We start from the raw sequence: 7,902 nt of genomic DNA on the forward strand, positions 1-7,902 counted from the left end.
CACTGCAGTTAGCTCAACAACCGTGTTTACAAACGGCACCTGTTGTGGTTGTTTGTTGTACACACACACACACCTTTCATTACTCAAGTGAGTGCACTCCCTGTTTAAACAAACCACTGTATTAGGGCCATCATTGCATGCCGATCGTGAGGTTTTGTGTGACAACATGGAGGCTGTGTTTTTGTTCATGCTTTTGTAAGAGTACAGTATGTAATCGATCGAGAGGAGATCTCGTCAAGCTAAGCTATGCTCTTTTCTGCAAAACCAGTGGAGACGCCGTTTTGCCTTTTCTGCACTGCTAAATACAGTGGCGACGATCTGCAGTACACTGACGGAGACATTTCCTAAAAACACAAATGAGACATTCGGTATCGCTGGAAAAACTCGTTGAAGTCGCACTGTGGCATTTGAGGATACAAATTGTCCCATATTGTTTTAATTAAGTTGCAAAACCATATATATATATATATATATATATATATATATATATATATATATATATATATATATATATATATATTCTTACAACAAAATATTATACAACTGTACTTTAATTAAATAAAGTATATTATACGTATGCACTATATACCATTATTATGAATTTACTATTCATCAATATTACAAAATCCAAACTTAATTAAACCGCACTCGATACACACATACGCAGCGCAGGGCTTGTCACAAAACCAACACATACACACCAAACAAGAAAACCATAATGTCACAAATACATAACATCACATCACCAAATAATACTATAGGGCATAATTTCATTAAATGGCGCAACCGGCGCTATTTAATGAAATTATGCTAATTGAATTGAATAATGATTTAGCACATGTACTGCATCTGGCTTTATTGTGCCATATACACTCGCAGGAAAACACTGTGCCAAGTATTTGCGCTACTTCGCCTGAGTTTAGTAACTATTGCAGCTGTATCTTCATTTCACCACATCATCATGTGTACAACATTCACAACAAGCTGCTATTATTATTATTATTATTATTATTATTATTATTATTATTATTATTATTATTATCATCAATAACAGCTAAATAATTGCAATTGATAATACAATACGGACATATTTTTCATAATCATGATTGTCTATGGCATTTCTTCCAAAAGAACAGTGTTATTCTGACAAACACTGACTTTTCTGCATGTTACGTTTCTTCGGCAATGATTTGATGCTATGAGCACCAAATAAACTAAAAGAACACGGACATCAGCACAGCCACAGCACGTAAATTATTTGTCGTGATGGAAAAGGGTTTTCCAGAGAAACTTCTGCACTAGCAATCATAAAGAGAGTCGAGTGCGTCTGGAAAGTGCAATGTGAATCAAATAGAACTCTAGTCTGGAGGAAGCTGCAAGTGAACCAAACAAACACTTAATGCCCTTTAAGTTCTCTTGAATTTTTCTGGAGTGAACCTAACCGAAGCAAACCTGAAAAAATGAGTTTGTTAGCAAGTGAACCACGATTCGAATGACTTGCAAGTGAACTACGTGTGAATGTGCCCTGAGTGTTCGTTGGCTACCTCAAATCAAGTTGAGAGTGTATTTCTTACTCACTCTTTGCTTTGTCATACAGAGTGCAGAGAAAATACACTCTCAAAGCATACCTCCTTAAAACTAAATAAAAAACAGACACATTTGTTTATATAGAACCAGTCCAGGTTTCAACATTTGGAATTCTTTGGCATAGACATTCTGAGTGGAAGGTCTACACTCTTCTCAGTGAAATTACAAGTGTAGTTGGTAATAATAGGTTCCAATCAGGACGTGACTTAATAATGTACTTCAAACCCAGTTACCTGTGTGAAAATCAGATCCAGGACTCCAGCTCACCTGAAACTCCAAGTTGCCCCAGTGGGAGCTGTCAGTGCTCTTTCTCAAGATGAATGTCAGTTTGGGTTCCCTCTTGTCAAGATCACAGCCATTCAGAAGGTACTCTTGCTTAGCTTCTGTTGAGTTATAAGCTTGTGTTTGTTCTCATTGTCCCTGAAAGTTTGCAATGTAATTGGTTGTAGCACCATACCTATAATTAAATAATCACATATTTTCAGCTTCATGAAAATGCTTGTGCTTATTGGACCACTTAGGGCTTAGTGCCAGGAGACATGCCAAGTTAATCATTCGTGTTAGAGTTTAAAATTTCACATTAGCCTATAGTTTTGCTCCTCACCTTTGATTTCAAACTTTATTTTTACCAAGTGGGGCACTTTATTTATGTTATGACTCTATACTGTTTTATATAGTTTACTACACAATACTGGCATCCATTTTAAAGCCTTAAAGTGTTACTGAACAGTGTACAGTTTTAAACAACCAATTACTTCCCAGAGCTTTCTGCTTTGTTGTATGTATTCCTGTAATATCTTTTTTTTTGTCAATGGTTTTATTGATATATATATATATATATATATATATATATATATATATATATACATATATATATATATATACACACACACACACACACACACACACACACACATATATATTACAGGCTGAAACCATCAGAAGCGATTCTTCACGTTTGAAATTTAAGATTTGTAACAACAAATGTACAACAGGAGCTCCCATACATGAACACACAAACACATAAGTCGATACACACATCATAAAGCAAGTGAACAAGAAATCTATACAAATGAAAAATGATGCAAAAGCCAAAGCAACAACAAACAAAATCAAATTTCTCTTCTGTTCGCGATTTTACCGACCCTTGCGACAATCTAGCAACCCCACCTTTCAGTCTCATAATCGGGTTCATCACACAATTAAACAAATATTATGAATCTGTTTTCAAGCCAACAGTCTCAGTTTAAAACCACATATAAAGTAATTCTTTGCTGAACTCTATTGGGGATTATCAAGCTCTTTGACAGACTTTGCAAGTCCTTTTCACTTGCTGTGCATCTTAACACTAAATTCTGTGCTAAAGGATTTTTGAAATCTTTTCTTTGCTTATTCTGTATTGGAGATCTATCTTGGGGTGTATTCCCAGAAGGTAAAAATGCCTGAAAATAATATGTTAGTCTCACAGTCTGTATGGGTGTAGTCATGTTTTCAGCAACATAGATTGTTAATTAATTAGAAATAATGAACATTACATATGGCTTTCCAACAGAAGACTAAATGCTCAGCAATGAGACAAGCAAGCTTGCACAAGAAAGAAAGAAAGGGTTGTGCTGTTTAAGAATTTCAGAGATGTTGATAAGCATGGAGAGGAAGGGTAGAGGGGGGCTAGGGGAACTACCCCTCCCTTTAAAGCTAATGGAGGCCCTGACGAGTATCATCTATATTTCATGGTATTGCAGCCTATTACAATCAAAAAAAAAAAAAGCAAAAAAATCTATATATTGAAAGTCTAATTGTGGAAGTCTCCACCTGTTTGTTCCGATAAACTTCAATGACGTTCTCATCTTGCATCCCCAGCTCTTTTGGAGTTCGGTTGTCCACAATTCTCTGTCCTTCAAAGAGAAACCATAGAGAATTCATAGGAACACCCTGTATCTGACAATAGGATTCTATTAATTTCTTTAAATGTGTCGTCATCTTCATTTTGAAATGGATTGCACTGCTGTTCTGCAGGATGACTTTGAGTTTGATATATTCTCCATCCTTCTTGTCTCCCGAATCGTGACTTGAAGGCTTGGTATCCGTATCACACATGTTCGATCCTGTGAACCCTCCAGCTGAGAAATTTGAATACTTTATGTTTTATTCTGGTGGGTGTCGGTGTCAGCTCTTTTCACAAACCCACAGATACTGAACTCTGCAATATCTTTTTCAACAGAATTGTGATTGTTTTGATATTTTTTATTAACATATCCCTGGTGATAAATCAGGTTTGACCAGTTATTTTAGTTTCACATCTGTTATGCATCGGGTCTTCTCGTCAAAATGTCTTCTGAATTCACACATCAGCTTTTCCCCTCACTGCAGCAATTTCTCACTTGGTTCAGTAGGCACCCTCCGATCCCATGACCAAACCACCTTCCTTTTTCACTCAGGAACTCCAGAGCGCATGTCAGCAAGCTACCGACCTCTGGAGGACAAAGGCCAGCCCTGCAGGTAGCTTTCAGCTCTCTGGGCGCCTGGCCAGCAGGGTTCGCAGTAGACGTTTTTGCCTCCATAACCCACAGGAGTGTGAGCCAATGCGATGCTCCCCAGTGAAGACCAGCCTTCTTCACACAGCCAGGATGCAAACCTTCGCTGTGTGACTCACCCTGCACACCACACAGCTGTGCTTCTACCAGGTGAGCCACTTGGGAACACCTCAAAGTGCAGCATCTTGATTGGTTCATCTGTCTGTCATCTTTGCCAGGATCCTACCTGTTCGCTCCGGCACAGGTTCACTGGGTCAGGAAGAGGTTTATCAATCTTGACCAAGCAGTATTGGACTTGAGAAAAAGATGCAAATGTGTAGCCTTAAGACTTCTCAGTAACAAATGGGTAGTACTAGTACTGTACCTGCAGTTGTCACACACAGATAAATTGAAGGTGTTGCTGAGGTAGGAGTCCATAAATGCTTTGCTGCAGTCCTCACACAGGAAGTAGTTGAACTTCATCACTGGTCCTGCAGTAACAGAAAGGAATACACAGAACAGTGACAATAATCAAGAGGCCCGTGTTTTTTTTTTCTTTCTTCCCAAAACTCCACTTGACACAATCAAACACATCCACAGGGTAAGGTTCTCCTACTATCTTCTGAGATACTGTACCTGGCTTGTGAACCACTTTCTCCACTTTGTGTTGCTCTTCCTCCTCTTCTATGAACCCCCCCCTCCAGTGTCAATCTTCTTTTGAATTTTTGCACAAGTGCCTCCTGGAGTATAATGTAAACAAGAAACAATTGCTTTACTAATACAAAAAGTCATCACTGGAGTGAAGGTTTGGCATTCATAATGTTCACTTTATAAGCACAATAACCAAATACAAACTTAAGCTGGATCAAATAACAAATGTGGCTCTTGGCCCAATTGCAGTATTGCAACATTGATTATTAACTAAAATATCAGTGGCTTTGTTATATATTAACTAAAATATCAGTGGCTTTGTTATAGTACTACAAACAAAAACATTAGAAGAGGCCACTCCAACTTCGATGTGGATAACTCAATTTTAGCATGCGCCTCATTTAGTGCCATACAAATAAATCCCTAACTGTTAAACACACTGGTTTACAGTGTCAGTAGGTTGTAGACCCACCATGGCCATCAAGATAGCACTGATTTTTCATGACATAACAAGTATGGCTACAAAGTCTTACATGGCCATTCCTCAATAATAATTACCACCTCTAATTTCTTTAGCTGATATAGGTCTGTTTCCTAAAAATGACATATAGAATAAAAACTTTGTATCTGCATAACAGCCCTGGGTATAATGTAAGATTCCCATTCCAAAGCAATTTCAGCCATTCCAGTTTTTAAGGCATGCTTGATTACACACACCTTTTTTACTGGTAACTTACTCTTAGGATTTACATGAAAACCTAGATTGGCTTGTGTTTGCTACATAGCAGGTAATTCTAATTTTGGTACAAATCTGGAAGACATGCGGTACCTTTGGCTACAGAATATGGTCTGCTGGCTAGCCTCATTTTCCTTGACATCAGTGCACACTGCCTGTTACGTTCAATCTTGATTATCATGGCTGCAGAAAGAGGCTTCTTACTGTTTTGCTCTGCGTCTTCTATTTTGGGAGAGGCAACATCTGAATAGGTGCCAGGTCTGCTGTACTTGTGCTGGAGTCCACTCTTTCTGCCTCTTCCCTGAAAATAGAAAAACTGGAACAGCAATGGATTGACATGTTGTATTTGTATTCATTAAATTAAGTATGTGTATCGATCTTGGTTCCCTCAGGCAGGCGCATCACAAAGGGCGAGGCAATCCACACACAGGCGACGGGCGGGCATGAACCCGGGACCTCTCGCACTAAAGCATAGCACCAATACCGCTGTACAAAAGAGCTGGTTCCTTTGCAAGGAGCGTGTATCAGGCTTATGTCTTTGTATGTGATTACGTCACCTACCAGCCCTGCTGCTGCCTTCTCCCGTGCACGCTTCACTCTCCCCTGCCAGCCTCAAGTCCGCCCCGGACTTGCTCACCAGGCTACAGTCCGACGAGTGCGTGGCGGGGTACCTGCATCCACTTCTGACACCAATGTAGAGAAACTCGGTTCCCCCGTAGGCAGGCGCATCACACAGGGCGAGGCAATCCACACGTAGGCAGAGGGCGGGCGCAAACACGGGACCTCTCGCACTGAAGCATAGTGCCGATACCACTGTATGATACTGTGGTCTTTGTAAGTGATTACGTCAAAAAATATGCAGTTTAATAAGTGGAACAGCAACTGCTTGGGCATGAAAAAAAAAAAAAAAGTTTCTTACAAAACATTAAACCAAGTCCATTGTTTACCTTTTTGGGGTACCTGCTTTGTTCTCAGCTGGCACGCGCATCTATGACAATAATGCTACGTTGTATGCTAAAATAATCCTCTCTGCCTGTTAACTAACCTTAATTATTTTTCTCATGTCCACTCTGCTTAATCAGATATCAGTCTAGATTGTTTACATTCTGCTATAGCAGTTTTAGCATCTCTCCCCGTTTGAAACCTGTTTCCAACTGTGAGCCACATCCTACTTGCAGCAGTATGAGGTTATACCTCAAAGCTCTATTTAGCAAAGCAAACATGTAAAAAGCAGATAACATTTTACAGGAAACACCTGCAGACCAGATAGTTTCAATTTTTAAGCTAGCAAACTGCCTTAAACTTGTCAAAAAAATAAAAAGGTAACAAACACCCATTAAAATAAAAATAAAAACAAAAACAAATAAACAACTCTTATACATGTTTATCACAATAAATTTCATGGTAATCTTGTAGTTTTTCCATGGTTATATTTTGCATTTACCATAGTTTTCCATGTTTTGCTATGTTGTTTAATTGCTTTACAATCCTTGCCTATGCTTTACCATACCTCTCTGTGCTTTACAATGCTTGCCTATGATTTACCATGTTACACTCTTTGTTATTATACTTTGCTATGCTTTTACCATGGTAAACTTTTATAGGGACCATAGCAAAGTTTAAATCATCCCTGACAAGGCCCTTTATATAACACTGTAGACCCCTTCTCATCTGCTTGAGGTCTAATTTTATACCATAAAAATCCATAAAAATATTTATTTTACATGTATTTATTTTGATAATTTTCTTTTCTCTCTCAATTTTGCTGGCAGTGTAAGTAACTATACTGTGTTCTAATAAAAAAGGAAGAGGTTCATGTATGTAATTATCTATATATGTATACCTTTTTCTTGTGACAAATAAAAAAAAAAAAAAAAAAAAAAAAAAAGTAATCTGCAGCAGGGTATTGTAGTTCTCATTAAACATGGTAGTTAGAGGTGGGGGTAAATCTTCTGATACTTCCCCTAATACTGTTACAGCAATTATGTTTTCTCCAGTGTTGTCTTTTTGTCCTGTGCTTAATCCCCCTTGTATCTCTGAACTTTTTTTTATCTTACTCTGTCCTCCCTTTCTTTCCTCTCAGATGTGCTGCCTGTGTCTCTCTTGTATAGCCTCACTGCTTGGTGGTTCTGCCCAGTGCGATAAAACAGATTTTGCTTCTGATGCTGCGTCTGTCTCACTGCCATCCGGGAGTATGGTAAAGAGGGCGCAATCTGGATTTGATTCCTATATTAGAAAATATACAGTATATATATATATATATATTAGCTCAAAGATATATATATATATAGCTGCTCAAAGAGTTTGCCAAACATTTCTTTCTATCTTTCTCAAGGGAGCCTGTGTTTGAATCAAAACATTGTAGGTATTTATAGGTGTTTGACGGCATGTCAACTACTTGTTATTGTTTATATT

The 7,902-nt window shown here is 38.3% G+C and overlaps 1 pseudogene; it reads right to left on the reverse strand.

Annotated features, from left to right (window-relative positions):
- Window positions 1-239: 239 nt before the first annotated feature.
- LOC121326420 lies at window positions 240-7,673 on the reverse strand (annotated as a pseudogene).
- Between the last annotated feature and the right edge of the window lie 229 nt (window positions 7,674-7,902).

This window comes from Polyodon spathula, chromosome 2 (assembly GCF_017654505.1).
Source record: "Polyodon spathula isolate WHYD16114869_AA chromosome 2, ASM1765450v1, whole genome shotgun sequence".
NCBI classification, from domain to species: Eukaryota; Metazoa; Chordata; class Actinopteri; order Acipenseriformes; family Polyodontidae; genus Polyodon; species Polyodon spathula.